This window comes from Mauremys mutica, chromosome 7, assembly GCF_020497125.1.
Source record: "Mauremys mutica isolate MM-2020 ecotype Southern chromosome 7, ASM2049712v1, whole genome shotgun sequence".
Classification (NCBI taxonomy): Eukaryota; Metazoa; Chordata; order Testudines; family Geoemydidae; genus Mauremys; species Mauremys mutica.
The window spans coordinates 48624699-48647074 of record NC_059078.1 but is presented as its reverse complement, the minus strand read 5'-3'; the positions used below and the strand labels follow the sequence as shown (position 1 = coordinate 48647074).

Here is a 22376-nt window from a genome sequence, read left to right as displayed (position 1 = left end):
TTCCTGTACAGGTACTTTGGGTGCTGCATTTGCTCCCTGCACTGAATGTCAGTACCCTGAGTGTCCAACTCCTCCAGCCTGCTGGAAATTTGCAGGTACAGGTGCGTGTTCCTGCTGCTCCTCATGAAGTTGTGCCAGCCACTGTACTCCACCCAGATATTTATTAAAATCTGGGTATGTCCTTAGGGCTGGCTAGCTGCTCACTGAGCTGTTGCCATTGTCCCCTGTAGTAGCAAACTTTGCAGCCTGCAGCAGAAATCTAGAGAGATGTGCAGCACACGACAATGACTGCATGCTGGGGGAATGGGAACTTTATTCATTCAGGTCAGGAAGCAAGAGTACAATGCATTGTGAGAATGGGAGAGGAGCGGTATTGAAACTTGAGACATGGTACCTGCTGCTTACATCCACACTGCAAAGCGGGCTTGGTACAGAGCCGAGCCTCTGCCCTTACCTACATCCCATAGGAAAGCTAGCGGGTTCCGCATTTGCTTTCCCTGTGACATCCGCTGTGTGGCTTTCAGGGTGGACCACAGGATTCTGTTTGGCACAACCAAGGGCCTGGACACATGGAGAGTCACCAGTGTAGACATAGCCTTAGAGCATCCTCTGCTGGCTGCTCTGTGGAAGTAGCACCAGCAGCAGTGGTGACAGGTCTCTGCAGATGTACGCAGGCTGACTCAACCTCCCATCCCCTCTCAGTGGAGACAGGAATGACCATAAAAAGTAGGAATCAGTAAGTGTAGGAAAGTGACTTTTTTTCTCTTCCTGCAGCATCTGGCTCTCCCTCCATCCCTCCATGATATGCGTTGCTCAGCTGGACAACTTTTCAGAAAGTGGCTCTGCAACACGGACAGTCACCCCTAATGCTGACATGGCTGAATTATGGAGAGCTGAGATACCGAACTCCCGCTTCCTTCTGTCTCTGCTGGCTGTGCAGTCCTTGCCATGTGAGTATATGTACATCAAAGCTCTGTGGGAGGCCGTGGGTATGGAATGGGCTACTAGGAACCAAATTCAATCCGTCCTTGTCTAGGAGACCATTCAGGGCTGGTCCTTGGGCTAGGGTTACTAATTCGTATCTGGGCTGGTCCATATAATGAAGTATACAGTGAACTGCATGCACGTAATGAAGTACACAATTCTTCTTTACAAACTGGTTGCCTTTTCCATCTTGTGCCTAGACTCTATAGTGATTGGGTACCATGTAAATGCCAAGGTTAGATTAGACAGACTGCTCGATCTGGAGCAACTTGGGAGGGTCGGGTTACCTGTGCTATTGGGAGGAGGAAAATCCTTTACTAGCAGTTAGAGACAGACTCTTAAGCATGAGGGGAGGGGTCAGTCCTGCTCCAGCTGAAGTCAATGTGAGTCCTGCTATTGACATCAGTGGCTCGTAGAGATTGAAACCAGGCCTGGTAGGGAAGAGGAAAGGTAGCTCAGAGGGCAAAGTGGGGAGAAGTGTTCTTGGAGTGCTGGGTTCATTGGCAGAGCTGGGCATGCTTTGCTTGGAGAGATGTAGGCATGGAGTGAGAGAGAGGAAAGACGAAAGAGAGGGTACGTACTCCATGGCAATTCTGCTGGGGAAATTAGCATTTCTTTAGAGCCAGGGCAAGGGCAGAGCCTGGTTGCAGAGAGATAAGTGTGCGCAGCAGCCTCCCAGTGGGATTCTGCAGATTGACAATGGGTAATGTGGTGTTTAACAGTTTCAATGCCAGCTTTTCACAGGGAGGTGACATATGGGGTGTCACAGGTGGACGGGGGTGGGGTGACGAGGGCCTATGATCAATGGCATGGTACTGACACTGACAAATGTCCAGCAGTGATTATCCAGATGGGGAAGGAGGAGGAAGGATGTGAAATAACAAAAGGTTGGACAGGACAAAGGAACATAGGCATAGTGGTTGTGAAAACAAGAATTCCTAAGCATGGAGGGGTGGTGAGGGAGTCTGACAGGAAGCATTCTCCTAACAGCCTGCTGCATACTGTGCTTGCCACTCAGTGGGGCCTCTCCATAGTTGTCTTGCCCTGCTGGCCACGCTGGCAGTGTCACAGATTCACAGAAGAGATACTCTGATGTATAGGTAACAATCTCTCGAAGGACAGAAAATCCTTTTCAGGCTGCTATCCCATTATACACAGAGACAGCCCCTCCTCCAGGGCCTGCCATGATGACCCTCCTCCGAGACTGCTGGCTCTCCAATCTGGGATAGTCTTGCAGCAGCAGTTTAAGCTGCTACCCTTTCCAACTGGGTGACTCCATGAGGCCTCACTTACAGGCCCTCTCCCTCTTTCAAGACCCCAGCAGGTTCCTCCCCACAGCCGCCTGCTACTGATTGCTGGTATTTGGCCTTCCCTATGATCTATGACTTGTAGTTTCCTTCAGCTCAGCTGGACTGCTTCTGTAATGGTGACCTTGGCTGCCCACTGGCCTGGCATCCTCTGGCCTTGCATTTCCTTGGGCAGCCCCTGCACTGTCTGTTCAGATCTTCAAGCCAGGCAAGGTCCTCGGGGGTGGGAGGAGGTTTGCTTTCTGGCTGAGTAGACTCTAAGCGGGAAGATGTCTGCTGTGATTGAATTTTTAGGAGCCCTGGGATCTTAGTGGTCAGGAGGCAGCTGATCCCTTTCTCTCCAGAGGTAACCTGGATAATTCAGTGGGTGGGGGAGCAGCAGGGCACCAGTAGGCTCACTCTGTTGTCCCTCTGCTGTGGTCTCCTTTTTTGGAAGGACAGAAAGCTGCACCCACTCTTTGTTTGTGTGTCAATCCTGGTGCCAAGCAGTGACCCTAGATAGAATTTCAGATGCCAGCATCATGGTTACCTGAGGAACATCTCACATAAGGGCATGGATGTAACTGAGATGTCCCCTGCCACTTGGGTCATAAATTAGTCCTGGGCTGTCAGGCAGGTATGCCACACTGGTGGGACTGGCCCTCTCCTTCATCTCCAATTTTTAAATGGCTGCAGCTAAGTCCTATTTGGTTCTACAGCATGATGCTCCCAGACACACATTATTTCAGAGATGTATCTCCCAAGTTCTAGTTACTATGAGTGTTTGGAGAATGTCTTGGTTTGCTGCAATTAACCAAAGATACCCGGTTAGAATTCTGTGAGTGCAGCCACTGACTGTATTAAATTACTATGGTTGCAGGAAACAAATACAATCCACAGAAACAGGGTTGGCCAGAATAAAATGAAAAGAAGTGGGGAGTGACTTATTGCCTCCTTTAGATTATCAGATGAGCTTTTTGAGGAAAGATCCCAGATGGGATGAACTGATAAAAGAGAGAAATCATTGATCTAACTTTAATAACAATGCTGTTCCTCCTAACCTATTCCACCTCGCCTCTGTTGTCTTCTCTTTTATGTCTGTGACCCTCTTTCAATACTTGCATAAGAAAATAACTTGTCAATGATTCTGTAGGTCTTTAGTAACACGTGAATAATATTTAAAAGTTGCTTCTTGGAATGATGCTTTTTCTGGCACAATTATTCTCTCCTTGACAGTGAAATTCTGTGTCATGTTTACATAATTCACGAGTTCTGTAAATTTCAGGCCCCAAACCCCCCTGCCCGAGTGTCATTATTCATCTCCTTTCCACGCAGCTAAAAATGGATCTTAAAAAAATCAAGCATTATTCTTCCGTCGTCTGGCCTGCCTGCGTACATGATCACCAATAATCATCTGCACAGTAGCAGCTTGTTTTCTGCTATCTGGCTTGTTGGAGATGATATATGAAGTATAAAGAATAGTGTGAGATGGTTTTCTTAAGCTACGTTAAGCCCACTATGCTGACAGCAGCAAAATAGAATGTGTTTTGACAGGGAGCTGAGCTAATGTGACTCTGAAGCACAACACAGGAAGGATGGGGCATCTATATCAGGCTGTGGTGGTTAATTTTTCATTGGTAGGTCACTTTAAAAGGTGCATGTTTGTTTGGGTTTTTCCCAATGCCTATTCTCTGAGAGTTGTCGCCTGCTCCCAAGTTTATAAGACACTCCTGATTTTTTTTCCCTGTTGGTCTGTTTTGCTACCAGGACAATTTAAAGAAGCCTGGATTTATTTTCCACCTTACGACAGAGCATCGCAATGTTGGTGACATTGCATCTTTCTGTGGGGGTGAGGTGTCGGCAGGAGATGTTGCTTCATAACAGATTGATGCAATTTGATGGTGTGAAGACGGTGTCATTACATGGTTCTTTTGTGCCTCATAGCATATACAAAGAATTAGGAGCCCTGCGTGATTCTCTTGAATCATTAATCACCCTTCATCTTCTCTCTGCAAGGGAGGAATTAGTCTTCCTCAGGAGCATGGATCAGCTATGGCTTTATTTTGCTAGAGTCTTCATGTTGCAATCACTGCCCCAGGAGGTCATCAAGGCAACTATCATCACCAGAGTATTAAAAGAGCTGGATTATTTTGGAGCTAACTAAATCTCATGCTTCAGTGTATAGGCTGACCACCTTGCTGGGGTCAGGAAGGATTCCCCCTCCACCCCCATAAACACATGCATTATGGGGTTTCCTTCCTCTGAAGCATTAGGTATTGACTGCTACAAGAGTCAGGATGCTTAATGGACCAAGGCCCTGATGAGCTTGACAAACCCTAAATCCCTATATAGAGGGCTGGTCCCATGAATGGAATCGTGAACCCATTGAAGTCAATGGGAGTTTTGCCATCGACATCAAGGGGCCAGGATTTCACCCCACATTCAGAAAGCTGTTTCTCCCCCGACACTAGTTGAGATTCAGTTTAGCTCAGCCTCAGGGCTGTAGTAACTGAAAGTCACTCACTGCCCCCTGTTGCTGCTTGATGAGGGGTGAAAGTCCAGTTCCCAGTGGCCAGATGTCCACATAATGAACAATCACTGCATGGAGCCCCTGAGCCATCTCAGCAAAAAGGCAGAAAGGCTATATGTGGTATGGAGGCCTCAGACCTTTCTGAATGAGGTTGAGACATATTGTATTGACGGGGGGCTGGGAAAATATGAGGGAGTGTCCCCATGTGCTGCACCTATACTAAGGCTGCCGGCTCAGCAACACATTTGCTAAAAGCTGTAGTAGGAAGAGGGCCTGAAACATAAGCCCATGTATCAGGGGCCTGGTATGAGGCCTGAGGCCTGGGCTAAAGTAGTAGTCAAAACTTTGCTGATACAAAGCAAAGTTAAGTTGTGAGCAAGATGCAGGCCCTGCTCACAGAATCTGGCAAGAATAGGGCTGATATTGCAGAAACACATATTTCTAAGTAGTGCTAGGCACAAGAATATATATGCAAACACATTCCAGAAAGGTACCAGAACACCTTGATACCAAACACATTCCCCAAAGACATGTTGACTTATCTTAAATATAAGGTCAGGATGACAGCATGATGGATAGAGATGTTTTGATTGAACCAATATGTACACGGTAACAGGTGGCCCCTGGATATGTCAGAGGGGCAATATGTGACTTGTTTGTATCAGTATATAAAAAGTTATCTCAGAGGAAGTGTCTTTGGGTGGCTTGGGGATAATGGAAAGTCCCGCCATTAACCAAGCTAGTCCATTGCAATGGGCATACATGTGTTAGTGTACCTGTAACCATTGAGCCAGGGCATTATGACCATGCTTCATTGAGAATAAACCTTACCAAGTGCCTTACCAAGTGCCTTTGCTACAAACATAGTCTGTGGATTTATTGGGCAGTTTGATTGGAGCCTGCTGTACGGGCTATCTGGCCAGAGTCAGTACAGCATGTAGAAAGAACACACACATGCAGCCAAACCATCCCGATGTGTAGGAAGAAAAGTAAATATGGCAGGCGACCAGCTTGGCTCAACAGTGAAATCCTTGCTCGTCTTAAACACAAAAAAACAGCTTATAAGAAGTGGAAGATTGGACAAATAACCAGGGAGGAGTATAAAAGTATTGCTCAGGCATGCAGGAGTGAAATTAGGAAGGCCAAATCACACTTGGAGTTGCAGCTAGCCGGAGATGTTAGGAGTAACAAGAAGGGTTTCTTCAGGTATGTTAGCAACAAGAAAGTCAAGGAAAGTGTGGGCCCCTTGCTGAATGAGGGAGGGAACCTAGTGACAGAGGATGTGGAGAAAGCTAGTGTACTCAATGCTTTTTTTGCCTCTGTCTTCACAGACAAGGTCAGCTCCCAGACAGCTGCACTCTGCAGCACGGTATGGGGAGGAGGTGACCAGCTCTCTGTGGGGAAAGAATTAGTTTGGGACTATTTAGAAAAGCTGGACGAGCACAAGTCCATGGGGCCGGATGCGCTGCATCCGAGGGTGCTAAAGGAGTTGGCCGATGAGATTGCAGAGCCATTGGCCATTATCTTTGAAAAATCATGGCGATTGGGGGAGGTCCCGGATGACTGGAAAAAGGCTAATGTAGTACCCCTCTTTAAAAAAGGGAAGAAGGAAGATCCAGGGAACTACAGGCCAGTCAGTCTCACCTCAGTCCCTGGAAAAATCATGGAACAGGTCCTCAAGGAATCAATTCTGAACCACTTAAAGGAGGGGAAAGTGATCAGGAACAGTCAGCATGGATTCACCAAGGGCAAGTCATGCCTGACTAACCTAATTGCCTTCTATGATGAGATAACCGGCTCTGTGGATGAGGGGAAAGCAGTGGATGTGCTATTTCTGGACTTTAGCAAAGCTTTTGATACAGTTTCCCACAGTATTCTTGCAAGCAAGTTAAAGAAGTATGGGCTGGATGAATGGACGGTAAGGTGGATAGAAAACTGGCTAGACGGTCGGGCTCAACGGGTAGTGATCAATGGTTCCATGTCTAGTTGGAAGCCGGTATCAAGTGGAGTGCCCCAAAGGTCGGAGCTGGGGCCGGTTTTGTTCAATATCTTCATTAACGATCTGGAGGATGGTGTGGACTGCACCCTTAGCAAGTTTGCAGATGACACTAAACTGGGAGGAGTGGTTGATACGCTGGAGGGTAGGGATAGGATACAGAGGGACCTAGACAAATTAGAGGATTGGGCCAAAAGAAATATGATGAGGTTCAACAAGGACAAGTGCAGAGTCCTGCACTTAGGACGGAAGAATCCCATGCACTGCTACAGACTAGGGACCGAATGGCTGGGCAGCAGTTCTGCAGAAAAGGACCTAGGGGTTACGGTGGACGAAAAGCCGAATATGAGTCAACAGTGTGCCCTTGTTGCCAAGAAGGCTAATGGCATTTTGGGTTGTATAAGTAGGGGCATTTCCAGCAGATCGAGGGATGTGATCATTCCCCTCTACTCAGCACTGGTGAGGCTCATTTGGAGTACTGTGTCCAGTTTTGGGCCCCACACTACAAGAAGGATGTGGATAAATTGGAGAGAGTCCAGCGGAGGGCAACAAAAATGATTAGGGGGCTAGAGCACATGACTTATGAGGAGAGGCTGAGGGAAATGGGATTGTTTAGTCTGCAGAAGAGAAGAATGAAGGGGGATTTGATAGCTGCTTTCAACTACCTGAAAGGGGGTTCCAAAGAGGATGGATCTAGACTGTTCTCAGTGGTAGAAGATGACAGAACAAGGAGTACCGTAATGGTCTCAAGTTGCAGAGTGGGAGGTTTAGGTTGGATATTAGGAAAAACTTTTTCACTAGTAGGGTGGTGAAGAACTGGAATGGGTTACCTAGGGAAGTGGTGGAATCTCCTTCCTTAGAGGTTTTTAAGGTCAGGCTTGACAAAGCCCTGGCTGGGATGATTTAGTTGGGTTTGGTCCTGCTTTGAGCAGGGGGTTGGACTAGATGACCTCCTGAGGTCCCTTCCAACCCTGAGATTCTATGATTCTATGAAACATCTGACACAAAAGCCATTAGTGTTTGTGAAGCACTTCGAAGCTGTACGTGGTAAGTACTAATATCATTAATAAAAGAATTTAGGAAGCCATCTGACCTTCCTAACACCTAGCTCCCATTCTGCTTTTACGGACATCAGTAGCAAACCTCCCATTGACTGCAGCATGTGTCTATACCCAGTTGTATTGCTTGGGCAGCAATGTCAAGGAGTTGCCACTGAAGAAACACTGTAATTTTGGGTCCTGGCAGGCAACTGCAGGAGGAAGTAGGTTTCCAACATATAAAAATAATTGTGTGAGCTTTAGACCTTTCATGACTTAACCAGGTTTTTGGAAACCTCCTTGATTCACTATTCCAGGCTCAAGTTCCCATGACAAAGGAGCCATAGAAATGAATAGACCACTGCATGGAACGAGTCATTAGTCCAGTGTAAACTGTTAGGAGCTCTCAGTGATGGAAAGGGCCGATACAACTACAACTTGGATGCAGTTTAACAGCAGAAAACACGACAACGGGGTAAATGCGCCCGTGGTAAATCGGCCCAGCTCCGTTCAACTGAGTGAAGTCATAGCCATTTACAGCAAAGGATCGAGCTCTATCTCGTGCTAAGCCTGAGACCTGACATTCACGCCTCAGGGAAGGCCAAATACTTTGTTTTCTCTCCCTCCCATCCCTTCTTGACTTGCCAGGGGCCAGGCTGAGCACCCTTCCAGTCCTGTGATTTTATGTCAGTACGGATGTGAGGAAGGGACAGAGATGGGAAATATCTGGCTCCGATAGCAGTCAGTTTGGGCTCAGTGCTGGTGGAAAAAGATGAGAGCATAACCAGGTGGCTTCCCTTCTCTTGGCCATTGTGCTGTGTGTCTGTTTTATGTAGCTCTAGTCTGGCTATTATCCTGTACCACCTGCTCCACAACACTGTTTTGTAATAACAATCACACAAGCGCTCTGTGTTTTGCCCCAAGTTTAGACACAGGGCTGGTATTTACCTCCCTCTGTCCTGTTCTCTGGCGCACCGAGGAAAAGGTACAGAGATCAAGCTGAGAAATTCCCTGGAAATCACAGGCACTTGGCAGCTGTGGTTAGTAAGCTCAGAGCTTTAAGAGAATAAGGTTATGTTAGTAGCTCTTTGTGAGTGTGATAAAGACAGCTGATTCCTCCTCCCCCCCCCCCCCCATCAGAATGGTGGCTTCCCGGTAAGTTTTCTATCAGGGTTTAAAACACAGAAAGGAACCTCGCTGTTGAAGGTAACCTGGGTCCTCTCCAGCACAGAAGAGGTAACGTTGCTGGGATGCTATTGAGATCAGACGATATGGCCTGGCCCCAATCAAAGTATCAGAGTTGGATGCTCTTTGCCATTCCTGAATTTGGCCCAGAAATTGCCAAAGGACATGCATACCAGATCTGAACCAGGCCTAGGGCATCCAATTCACCAATCCCCTGCACTAGTGTTTCACATTCACTATGCGCTGGTCTAAATGGCTACACAAGGGAAGGCCGGGCAATAGTGAATTGGGGTCAGCATGTTTAATCTCTCCAGGGGTTTCCTTCCAGACTCTCCTGCATATCTACATAAAGATCACCAACCCAAGGCTGCAGACAGATGTTCCACCTGTAAGGGGACGGTTGCCCCCTTACTAACATTCAGTGGGGGTGTTTGGTTGCTAGCTCCCAGCACTAAAAAGGGAGGGGTCGATGGGAAATCAGGAGCCTGAGACTGACAGTCTCCAGGAACAATGTGGAGAGGCCAATGCTCCAGGTCAGCCTGATTGACAGGGCGGGCAGGCTAATCAAGGAGTCAGGAGGCCAGGGGGGTCATGTCCTCGGTGTGAGGTGAAATTGTCTGAGTCAGATGGAGTGGGGGCCGAGCTAAGGAGAGAGCAGGGGCCCAAGCTAAGTTGATGGGAGCGGAGCTGCAGCCCAAAAAGCCAGAGCACAGCCCAGAGAGAGCAGACCTGCCCTGGGAGGAGAGCTGCAGCAACCAGAGCCAGAGGGGCCAGACAAGCAGCCCAGGAAGCAGGTGAGAGCTGAGAGCAGAGTCACAGAAGCAGCCTGCAGAGCAGACCTGCCCTGGGAGCAGGGCTGTAGCAACTGGAGCCAGAGAGGCCAGAGAAGCAGCCCAGGGAGCTGAAGGCAGAGCAGCAGCAGCAGCCGTGCTGAGGCAGAGTGGAGCTGGAGCTGGAGCTGGGGCTGGAGCAGTCCGGAGCTGGGTGCGGTGAGCAGCTGGGGAGAGCGAGGGGGACCCTGGGCAGTGGGCCCAGCACAGGGAGACGCCTCAGCCAAGAGGCCCTGCAGGCCAGACTTGGGGGGGATCATAACCCTGACAGGGCGGGGGTGACACTGGGGAGAAGGGTCCTGTCACCTAGAGCCTGAGAGCATGTGGCCACCGCCAGAGCAAGTGTCCAACCCGCAGCGTCCCTGCAGCACAGCCAGGGCCTGAGAAGGTGGCCTGGGACCTACAAGGAACAGACTGTGAACTGCCCTGACATTCCAGAGACACTGTTTGTGATGTTCCCTGCCACAGAGCAGCGTAATGTGTTTTCCTTTAACCTTTCCCATTTTTCCTTATTCTTTTTTTAAATTAAGTGTTAATTAAATAACTTGTATTTGCTTTAAATTGTATGATGTGATCAGTGGGTCAGGGAGGTGCCCAGTGCAAAGAGAGTACCCCAGAGTGGGGACACCCTAGCCCCTGTCCTGGGTGACCACAGCAGGGTTGGGGGTCAAGCCCCCCAGGAATCCTGGGCCCAGCCTTGTTGGGGTTACGAGGACTCTGCCAGACAGGAGAGTGGAAGGGGAGTCCTCAAGGGCAGGGAGGCCTCTGGGTAAAGGAAGTGGGAGCGAGGACTCAGATCCTTTTGCTAGCCCACTTCACCGGGGTAGTGCAGAAGCCAGGAAAGTTCCCCACAATAGCGGGACCATTCCCCCACTTACACACCTCTGTGTACCTATATAATAACCCTCCTATTAATCAGTCCAATGTGGGGTTTAAGAGTTGATGCTGACTCAGGTTCACATAGAGGCTCATTGATCCCTCCGAGTCCTACCCAAAAGCCAAGTGATTAGAGGGGTCCTGCTTTCACACTGATTTCCACCCCTTTCACAGAAGCATTACAGATAGAGGCAGTGCCGAAGAGCATGTGCGTACGAGAACACAAGGCACTGAGTTGCATCTCCCGCCCCACTCGAAGCTGCTGGTGCTGCACCAGAGTTTGACACTTTAATAATAGATTTCTTTTGTCAGCTGAAATTAATCTTGGATTATCTGCTTCACCAATCCAAACACGGGCTCCTGTATTAGCTTCCTCTTTCCTTAGGCTTGAATCTTTCAGGGAATAGATGCAAATTGCAAAGGCTGCACCAGCTAACAAAACCTGTAGCATTCCCAGCTACATCACGAGCGAGTCCGGGAGGTGAAGAATGTTTTTTCAAACTACTTGCTACAAATTGAGAAGAAATGTTGCATTCCAGTGAATTTTATTAAAGCTACAGCTTTGAAAGCAGGTTTATTATTACAGGGGTCCCGTACTTGCAACCAGCTGCATTAGTTCTGGGAGCAAAAAGAAATGCTACCTACCTCCGCACAAGGCAAACCGAATCTGCTTGGCTTCTGCCCTGTGTAACTGATACAAAATAAATCTTTGTTTTGAAGGACTTAGCATTGCTACACCCACAACCCAAATGCAAGGAAATGTAAAGTTAAGGCAATTTTAGGTGTCTCTTCACTGTACAGATAGACCCAGGGCCAAACACTCAGGCTGAGCACCTAACCCAGCCTAGTGTGGGTGTGAGCAGCCACAGCCACCCCACTCTTTTCAGTGCGCTGCCTTGAGTACCCCTAGCGCAAGTCTGTTTACGCAGGTTGGGTGGCTCGCTCTCTGTTGCAGTGTAGACATAACCGAAGAGCATGTAGCCTCTGCTCCTCTACCCACCGGTGCAGGTACAACCGGAGCAAGTCTACACCACAGGTCATGCACAGCAACCTTCACTTGATGTTTACACTTCATATTACAGATGGGAGTAGTCCAGTCAAGTGAGCGCATGCAGAAGTGTTTGCAGGACTGGACCCTAAATGCCATGTCACCTTCATTCCGGAAACCAACAATGTTATTCTGGACTGAAGGTTCAGAGCACATGCCAGGAATTTAAGGGTTAAAAAGTATCACAGGAACATTTAATTATCCGAAGAACAAAGCCTTAGAATACCAGAAGATTTAGGATTCAAAGGAAGGATTAAAAGAAATCTGACTATGTTGGTGTATGGAAATGTTGTGTCAAAGCATCCAGCCAACCCTCACTCTGCCCTGCAGTGGTGCAATTATGAAAAAATTGTTTAAAAACTTAATCTATCTTTAGAAATCATCATATCTGGTGCTTAAAACACTAGCATCATAGAATCACAGAAATGCAGGGCTCAAAGGGACCTTGAGAAGTCGTCAAGTCCAGCCCCTTGGGCTGTGGTAGGACTGAGTTAACCTAGACCAGCCCTGACAGGTGTTTGTCTGAACTGTTCTTAAAACCCTCCAGTGATGGGGATTCCACAACCTCCCCTGGAAACCTGTTCCAGAGCTGAACTATCTTTATAGTTAGACAGTTTTTCCTAATATCTAACCTAACCCTCCCTTGCTGCAGATTAAGCCCATTACTTCTTGCCCTACATTCAGTGCACACAGAGAACAATGGATCACCATCCTCTTTATAACAGCCCTTAATATATTTGAAGACTGTTATCAGGTCCCCCCTCAGTCTTCTTTTCTCAGGACTAAACATGTCCAGGTTTTTGTTTTTTTTTGTCCTCATAGATCAGGTTTTCTAAACCTTTGATCATTTTTGTTGCTCTTCTCTGGACTCTCTCCAATTTGTCCACATCTTTCTAAAGTGTGGTGCCCAGAACTGGACCCAGCACTCCAGATGAGGCCTCACCAATGCCGAGCAAAGCAGGACAGTGACCTCCTGTGTCTTACATGTGACACTCCTGTTAATATCCCCCAGAATGATAGTAGCCTTTTTTGCAACTGCATCACATTGTTGACCCATATTCAGTTTGATCCACTCTAACCTCCAGATCCTCTTTCAACAGCACGGCCACCTAGCCAGTTAGTCCCCATTTTGTAGTTGCGCATTTGATTTTTCCTTCCTAAGCGAAGTACTTTACACTTGTCTTTACTGAAGTTCATCTTGTTCAATTCAGACCAATTCTCAATTTGTCAAGGTTGTTTTGAATTCTAATCCTGCCCTCCAAAGGGCTTGCAACACCTCCCAGCTTGGTGTCATCTGCAGATTTTAAAAGCATATTTTCCACTCCATTATCCAAGTCATTTATGAAACTACTAAAGAGTACCAGACCCAGGATTGACCCCTGCAGGATTGACCACTAGATAGATACACCTTCCCAGTTTGACAGCGAACCATTGATAACTATTTTTTAGTATGGTCATTCAACCAATTGTGCACCCACTTCATAGAAATTTCATCTAAACCACATTTCCCTACTTTGCTTCTGAGAATGTCTTAGTCCTAAATGTGTGGTTGTTTCAGAAACTCTAACCTGCTTTGCAGTCCTAAACAACTCACTGAATAATGCACACCTCTCACATTTCTGATTAGACAAATAGCTTAATAATGATGACAATCAGTGACCATTTTTCATTAAGAAAATGAAATGGGTTAGGCTCGCTTTTAGGAATCTGAGCCTAACCCACTTGCTTAAAATTAAGCACCATGTATAAGTGTTTGCAGGACCAGGGTCTCCTCAAAATTTCCAATTCCTTCATCTGTAGGACGCAAACACTGTTATGGGGAAACAACTGACAAAGAGAAATTAGGACACTTTTTTTTTAAATTTAGAATGTGCCCAGCCAGACATGAACTTGGTCTGAAAGTAAGTGTGTGTGTGTGTGTGTGTGTGTGTGTGTGTGAGAGAGAGAGGGAGAGAGAAAGAGAGAGAGGAGGTCTGTTATCACCCCCACATCTGCCCACCCCCTGCCTAGCAATTAATTTTACCCCAACCCCCAATCAGTTCTGCCTCTCATCCTGCCATCAATTCTGCCCCCACATCTGTTCTGCCCCACCCCCATATTTCTTAAACAACCTGGTTTTTAATTAATTGTCTGAGCAAAGCAAGGTCCTATGCTCAACTCAAAGGTGTTTCTTTGGCCTAGTCTACACTAGGACTTTAATTCGAATTTAGCAGCGTTAATTCGAACTAACCGCTCAACCGTCCACACCAGGAAGCCATTTAATTCGAACTAGAGGGCTCTTTAGTTCGAATTTGGTACTCCACCCCGGCAGGTGGAGTAACGCTAAATTCGACATGGCTAGCTCGAATTAGGCTAGGTGTGGATGCAAATCGAACTTAGTAGCTCCGGGAGCTATCCCACAGTGCACCACTCTGTTGACGCTCTGGACAGCAGTCGGAGCTTGGATTCTCTGACCAGCCACACAGGAAATGACCCGGGAAAATTTGAATTCATTTTCCTGTCTGGGCACTTTGAATCTGATGTCCTGGCTGGACATCGGGGCGAGCTCCGCAGCACCTGCCACGATGCAGAGCTCTCCAGCAGAGGAGTCCGGGCAATCCCAGAATAGAAAGAGGTCCCCAGCATGGACTGACCGGGAAGTCATGGATCTGATCGCTTTGTGGGGCGATGAGTCTGTGCTCTCGGAGCTGCGCTCCAGCAAGCGGAATGCAAAGACCTTCGAGAAGGTCTCGAAAGCCATGAAAGACAAAGGATACAGCCGGGATGCGATGCAGTGCCGCGTGAAAGTCAAGGACCTAAGACAAGGGTATCAAAAAGTCAGAGCGGCAAACGGACGCTCCGGAGCCAAGCCCCAGACATGCCGCTTCTACGAGGCACTGCATGCCATTCTAGGTGGGTCTGCCACCACTGCCCCACCAGTGACGGTGGACTCCGAGGACGGAATAGTGTACCGGGACAGTTCCTCCTCGATGTTCGCCGATGGGGAAGATGAGGAATGGTCTTTGGAGGACGGCGCAGGCGACAAGGAACCCACTCCCGCTTTCCCTGACAGCCAGGATCTCTTCATCACCCTCACAGAGATCCCCTACCAACCCTCCCCTGCCGTTAACCCGGACTCAGAATCAGGGGAAGGATCAGGCGGTGAGTGCGATAGACGTGTAAACATTTATTTTTTATAAAATATGTATATAAAAAATAGAAACACTATATAAAAATTGTAAATATTAAACTATACGAAAAGTAGGTCCACACAAAGAGGGATTGAAAAAAAATCCTCTAGCGACAATTCAACGAAGGTGTCATACAGTTCCTCGAAAAGCCTCCGCAGAAGGTTTCTTGGGAGAGGTGCCTTGTTGGGCGCTCCGTTGAAGCAAACTCTTCCTTGCCAGGACATCCGGATATACAGAGGGATCATCGCCTCCACGAGCATTGCTGCATATGGTCCTGGTCGGTGCAGCGCTTCCCTTAGCATCCTCTCTTTCTGGGCACGGGTGACCCGCCTCAGGGTGATCTCGTTCTGGAAATACTGCATCTAAGTAGGGCAATTAGTGTATTGTTACTATTGTTAATGGTTTAAAATTAGGTTGCATAACAATGACCCTCGCCTAACAGCCACGTGCTAGAGGCCACAGAGAACAAGCATACATTGATCTTTCCCGTGCAGTGGCGGGAGGGGCTGCAAAAGGCTCATCCTTTCTGCTTTCCACATTGCCTTTAGCAGGAGAGCACAGCTATCCACTACCTGATAAGCATTATCTACTGTAAGGCTTACCAGGACTGTCTGCAAGACGGATTCAGCTGTCTCTCCCCGCTTGTCCGCTCTCCTGTGCAATGGCGCCGCCAATGAGAGCGTACTCCGAAATCTCGAACTAGTTCTGAGATCTCGCGAGACTTGGTGCCCTGTATAGTCTTGCTCTCTTAAACTGACTTGACTGTGTTCACTGTCCGCAAACCTGTATTTGGTCAAGGAAATCACTTACTTTTTCGCATCACACAGCTTCGGCTCTTTCCCGGACTGCCCCGGCATCCCCCTCGCAGAGGCTGGCTCAGATTAGACGGCGAAAGAAAAAGACTAGGGACGAGATGTTCCAGGAACTGATGGCCAGCTCCAGAGCAGAGGAGGCAGAGCAGAGACAGTGGAGGGAGACCCTGTGTCAGCAGCATCGCACACACATCGAACGGGAGGATAGGTGGCGGCAGGAAGACCAGCAGGCGACTCAAACGCTGCTTGGTCTAATGAGGGAGCAAACGGACACGCTCCAGCACCTTGTAGATGTTCTGCAGGACCGCAGGCAGGAGGAGAGAGCCCCCCTGCACTGCATCTGCAACCGCCCTCCAACGCCAAGAAGTCCTGTCCCCCCCTCACCCAAAGTAACAAGACGGCGGGGCGGTAGGGGCCGTGAGAACTGTCACTGCACCGCAGCAGAGCGCTAATGTACAAGACACCTCTCGCGCTCTAAATTTGTAGAAGTTCTTCCCTTACAGGATCACCCAGTCCCAAATCCAAGTTTCAACCCCCCACTGTGTATAACATTATTAAAAGCGGTTTGCTGTTACTCACTGTTTCCGTCACGTTTCTCGTGTCAGAAGACTTTGTGTGTAGGGGGGGGGGATTTTTAATTGCAGTGCATAGCCCACATTACCAGGGTACAGACTTGGGGGCAGGGTCAACTGCAGGGCACACACAGACTGCAGTCACTAGTCACCAGGGTCAGTCTGTGTGGTGTATGCTGCCCCGGGTGATTCGTTGATGTGTATGCTTGTCCAGGGTCCTGGCGCCTGCCATCCCCGAATGTAAAGGCAGGCTTCCCTTACGATGCACTTTGACCGTAGCCACGAGCCTCTCCGCTGCCCTGAGCCCCAAAAAGAGCCCTCATCCAGGGACAGATACTCACCCTTCCCCCACACCCCTCACCCCTTCCAACGCCCAAACCCACAACCCACAGCCGTCATGCAAACCCCTATCCAAAGACGGCACCCCTCGCCCCTTCCTGCAAACCCACCCATTCCTGCAAACCCACCCCTACATGCACAACCACTGTAAACCGTCCCCCACCCCACAGACCTATGTAGGAGCAGGAGGCTGTCCGTCCTGTATTGGACAAGCGGTCTGTACATCAGTGCACACCGAACCCAGCACAGTATGCTTCCATGTTTCAACCCAGGAACAGAAATGCAAAGTCAACGAAAGATTTATTATTAATTACTGTTACATTTCATTAATTTTAAAACGTGCTTTGGAAGTGGGGGAAACTTGGAGAACCGGGTTTGTGAGCTCAGATCTAACTCGACACATACAGACACAGGCCCATGATCAGGCTCTCTTAAAATCAAGTGGACAGTCACAGGTTACCATGCTCTGCGAGGAAACTAGCTTTCAAAGCCTCCCGGATGCACAGCGCTTCCCGCTGGGATATTCTCTCGGCACGGGTGTCTGGCTGATCGTAAACAGCAGCCAGGCGATTTGCCTCAACCTCCCATCCGGCAAAAAAGGTCTCGCCCTTGCTCTCACAGAGATTGTGGAGCACACAGCAAGCAGCAATAACTACGGGGATATTCTTTTCGCTGATGTCCGAGCGAGTCAGTAAGCTCCGCCATCTCCCCTTGAGACGTCCGAAAGCACACTCCACGACCATTCTGCACTTGCTCAGCCGGTAGTTGAAGAGTTCCTTCTCACTGTCCAAGGCGCCTGTATAGGGCTTCATGAGCCAGGGCATTAGCGGGTAGGCCGGGTCCCCGAGGATCACTGTAGGCATCTGCACATCCCCTACCATTATTTTGTGGTCCGGGAAGAAAGTACCTGCCTGGAGGCGTTTGAAGAGACCAGAGTTCCTGAACACACGCGCGTCATGAACCTTGCCCGCCCACCCGACGAAGATGTTGGTAAAACGTCCCCTATGGTCCACCAGTGCTTGCAGCACCATTGAAAAGTAGCCCTTTCGGTTAATGTACTCGCTGGCCTGGTGGGCTGGTGCCAGGATAGGGATGTGAGTTCCATCTATAGCCCCACCGCAGTTTGGGAATCCCATCGCGGCGAAGCCATCTATGACGACCTGGACGTTTCCGAGAGTCACTACCTTTCAGAGCAGTTGCTCAACGATTGCGTGGGCTACTTGAATCACAGCAACCCCCACGGTAGATTTGCCCACGCCAAAGTGGTTCGCTACTGACCGGTAGCTGTCTGGCGTGGCAAGTTTCCAGAGGGCTATGGCCACTCGCTTCTGCACACTCAGGGCGGCTCGCATCCGTGTGTCCTGGCGCTTCAGGGCAGGGGACAGCAAGTCACACAGTTCAAGGAAAGTGCCCTTACGCATCCTGAAGTTCCGCAGCCACTGTGATTCATCCCAGACCTGCAGCACTATGCGGTCCCACCAGTCCGTGCTTGTTTCCCGGGCCCAGAATCGCCGTTCCACACCATGAACTTGACCCATTGCCACCATGATCTCCACGGCGCGGCGTACCCTGCTTTGTGAGAGGCCTGCGCCACTCTCCTCACCGCGCTGCCGGAGCCTCCTCGCCCGATTTCTCAGCAGCTGACTGTGGAAGAGGTGGACGATAAGGTGCGAGGAGTTGACAACGGCCATAAGTGCAGCGATGATCGAAGCGGGCTCCATGCTCGCAGTGCTGTGGCGTACGCGCTGTAACTGACAAGAGAAGGGCGCGATCAGATTTCCCGCCGGCGCTTTCAGGGAGGGAGGGCGTGATTGATGGTTCAATGACGACAGTATCCCAAAACCGCCCTCGGCACATTTTTTCCCCCAGCAGGCATTGCGAGCTCTACCCAGCATTCCAATGGGCAGCGGGGACTGCGGGAACTGTGGGATAGCTTCCCACAGTGCACCGCTTCGAAAGTCGACGCCGGCCCCGTTAATGTGGACTCAGAAGTTCGAATTAGTGTATTTAGTGTGGATACACAAATTCGACTTCATAAGGTCGAATCCACAAATTCGACTTAAGTAGATTCGAAATAGTCTTGTAGTGTAGACAAGGCCTTTGTCTCCAACGCAGTAACTTTTGAACTTCGCATCTGCCCAATTCCAAAGTTTTCAGGGAAGGCATCAGTGATCCAGAACAGGCAGATGATGGGGCAAGGGCTGTGGGATAGTCAAGCAGGTCTCCTGGCTCCTAATCTAGTGCCCTGTTCACTAGGTCACCTTATTTTATAGGGGCCTCCTAACCGTGCTCTGAGAGTTCTACCATGGACTTCCACTGGAGGAAAGTTAGACCAGTGCTGAGTGCTTTGGAGGAAGGACAGAAATGCTATGTCCTAATAGGTGGCTGTACAGCTACAAACATTCTTCCCAGGTCGCTCATAAGGCTTGGCCCTTTGCAGATGAGACACATCTGTACACCTGCAGTGCACAGCTGTACTGCACACCTGGCTTTGATCACGCTACAGGAGCTTTGTTTCGTTAGTGTCTGTTTTGCTCTAATCCAGCGACACTCATTTGGAAAGCATTTACCTTTCCTCTTAACAGCGTTCTGGGAGCCATATTTTTTTATAGCTGGTATAATCTGGAAATTGAGTCCTTTTGGCAATTTTCTATAGTCCCATATATCCTCAGTGTTCATTCATGCCACTGCAATTGGCCTTCAGTCTGCCCAGATCCAATTATTTCAAGTATCTCCAGGTGAAGCATCATGTACCATGTGTCCTTTTATTTTAAAACCAAAAAAATCACCACCAAACAGTCATTGTTTTATCTCTCAGGAGCTGTGTGCGCCACTCCTGGCTTTGCCCCTGACTACTTCTGTTACTTTGTCAAGCACATCATTGCTCTTTGCCTTGGTTACCCCAGCTGTAAAATAGCACTAGTGCTCACCTGCCTTTGTGAAGTGCTTTGAGATCTGTGCTGTGCCCTCAGTGGGGAGGAGGGGCAGGCATGCCTGGCCCCAGCCCAGTCATTGGAATAAACTCTGTAACACCAATCATTTTCCATAGCCTCTCCTGAGTGCAAAAGGTTATCTGGAAAGGATAACCACCACACCAAATCCTTCTGCAGCATGAGTAGTGGGCTCTGAGGCAAGTGATGCTGCATGAAATGGTGAAGAGTGGCCAGAGGGGCATGAAAAGTTCACTGGAAATTCACCATTTTCACTACTACTGGGAATTCATAAAGCCAGAGATTCCAAGGCCTGAATGGACCATTATGTTCATCTAGGCTGACCTCCTATATGGCACAGGTCACAGAAAGGCCCCAGAAAATAATTCCTAGAGCAGATCTGGTAGAAAAACATCCAGTTGTGAGATTGCCCAGTGAGGTTTCCAACAAACTTTGTGACGGACTCATGGGAGCCCCGGATATTAACATAATGGGCTCCTGCCTCACGTCTGAGCTGGAGACCAAACCCCAGAGGAGAATTTTCCAAGGAGTTATGGGCAACTGAGTACAGGGTTATCCTGGAATTCAACAGATAACCTTAACTGAAGGATCTGCTACTTCCAAGGCTTCTGTGCCTCCGCCGTGTCAGGCTGGTGACCTGTTATTCTAAGTCACAACATTTTGCGGCTCCCTTACTTATCCTATAAAAGTAAGCATAAAAAAGTCTGGACAACAATGATAAACCTACGTAATAGACTGGGGTGTGTGTTCCGAGAACCTGACCTTTAAGGGCTTTAGATCAGTGGCTCTCAAACTTCTTTGATCACACCCCCCCCCCTTTGTGTCTGTAGTAGTTTACGTCCCCCCTCCCTGCAAAGTACATATACCAATATAATACACTTCGCTTGAATCAGTTTTGGCTTCTTTGTTTTTCACTTGAGCTGGGTTTTTTTTCTCTGTTGCACGAATGAGCCAGCGATCCATTGTAATAAGAGCAAAAGCAAAACTGCAATTGCCGTCCGTGCTTACAATTAAATGGGCACACCGTGTCGTAGCAGATTCACATACGGATGGCCATGACATTGTATAATGCTATGCAAGCTTAACAAATCCGTGAAAATGCACAGCGCCATCTAGAGTCGAATGCACAGTGCCACATGAGGACATGATCTATCTGGAGGAATCAGCTTTGGTAGTTATTCATTGCTGTGGGTAAAATGTGCACAGTACGTTTTTTTCCTAAAGCTTCTCAAACTCCCCCCCAATGTATTATCCTCCCCATCCCCCAATTTGAGAATCTCTGCTTTAGATTGTAACAACATTTTCAGTGCCTTACAACCCCCAAGCACCTTTTGTAACCCTCTGACCCACCAGCTGAGAAACACTGAACTAGCTCATTACTGAGTCATGACTTCCTGTGAACATGGATCTGAACATCTCTGACCCTTGGAAAAAGTCTGTCTCTCTCTCTCTCTCTATTGGATCAAGTCAGGTGCACACCCTCCCCCAGCCACATGTGAACATCCACAACCTCGGGGCAGATTGGCCTGCAGTTGGCTGCCTGGAGGATTGTGTTGAGGAGGAGCTGTGTTATTTGAGTATCCCGCTCTGTGCATCCCACTCTCTGGGCATCATCAAGTAGGCTACAGACAATTTGGAAACTGCTGCCCAGAGGCAGTTGGTAAGAAGTCAATCCTAAAGTGTGTAGCTCAGCATCTCCAAGAGAAATCAGACTTAACACGTGTGTGTTAGAGGGCTGAACATTTAGGGACCTGATTCTCCACTACACTGCACCACATGTAGCCATTTAGCTCGAATCACCATGGTAGCATTTTACATCCAATCAGCCCTGGTGTGAATGACTACACAAGGTGCAGGGCAACAGAGAATCAGGCCCCTCATCTTCACCGTGTAGACAGAGCTCTGCAGTGAGAATTGCACTAGCAAAACCGCAACCCATCCCAGTGAAAAGACAGCATCTTAAAATGGGCCCAGAAGTCAGAGCCTTTTTGGGGAGAGCTGGCGTTTCGATGTGAATGTTCCCGCTGGCACCTGGGGTCTGTGCTGGGATGGCGGAAGCAGGAGGGACTGATTGGCTTGAGACTGGAAATGAAATACAAAGGATTTCACCGCTTCTGGTAGGTCCTGGTTTTGAATGTAGCTGAGGTTAAGGTGACCATCTGGTGGCTGTTTGCTGATCCTTAGGAAAGAAGTGTGTGGTCTCAGTCCATCACCCTGCAGACAGCTGCCCCCGTCACATCTGCGACTGCAACTGGCGCTAATTGCTCCCCTACCCATTGCTGGAAATCTCAGCAGACAAACGAAGGCTGGAACTGAGCCAGAGACACTCAGTTACTCTCTCACCCCTGGATCTAGTTCTTCCAAGTCTGGGGGGAAGCTCATTGGCAGACAGTGAAGGGAGCCCACATAGCCATTGCCGATGTCAAGAGAAGAGAGCTGTCAGCCGGCACCTGCATTGGGAAAACATCTTTACAGAGTGAGGAACATTGTGATGGGCTGGGACTGGGGAGCTGGGGGAGAGAAATTCAGCTACTTGAAACACTAGCACCTCCTGCTGGCTGATTTCATCAATGACACTTGCCTGAGAGCAACCACAAGAACAACCCAGAGCAGGGAGCTACCTGCACGAGACACCTGCCAGCCCTGAAAAGCCAAGGCCCACGAAGAGTTAATGCCGGCTGTTACAAATGAGCCAAGTGTATTTGGCAGTTTCAGAGAGGCGAGGGTGGGCGTGAAGCACTGTAGCATTCCCATTAACTC

The 22376-nt window shown here is 48.8% G+C and overlaps 1 protein-coding gene across 1 annotated transcript in view; it reads left to right on the top strand.

Moving 5' to 3' along the window:
- Positions 1-490: 490 nt before the first annotated feature.
- GLYCTK (glycerate kinase) overlaps positions 491-22376 on the top strand; it is a 55263-nt gene continuing 33377 nt past the window's right edge. The window contains exon 1 of the mRNA XM_045024197.1: positions 491-950. The gene's annotated coding sequence lies outside the window, so the exon portion shown is untranslated. The remainder of the gene's footprint in view (positions 951-22376) is intronic.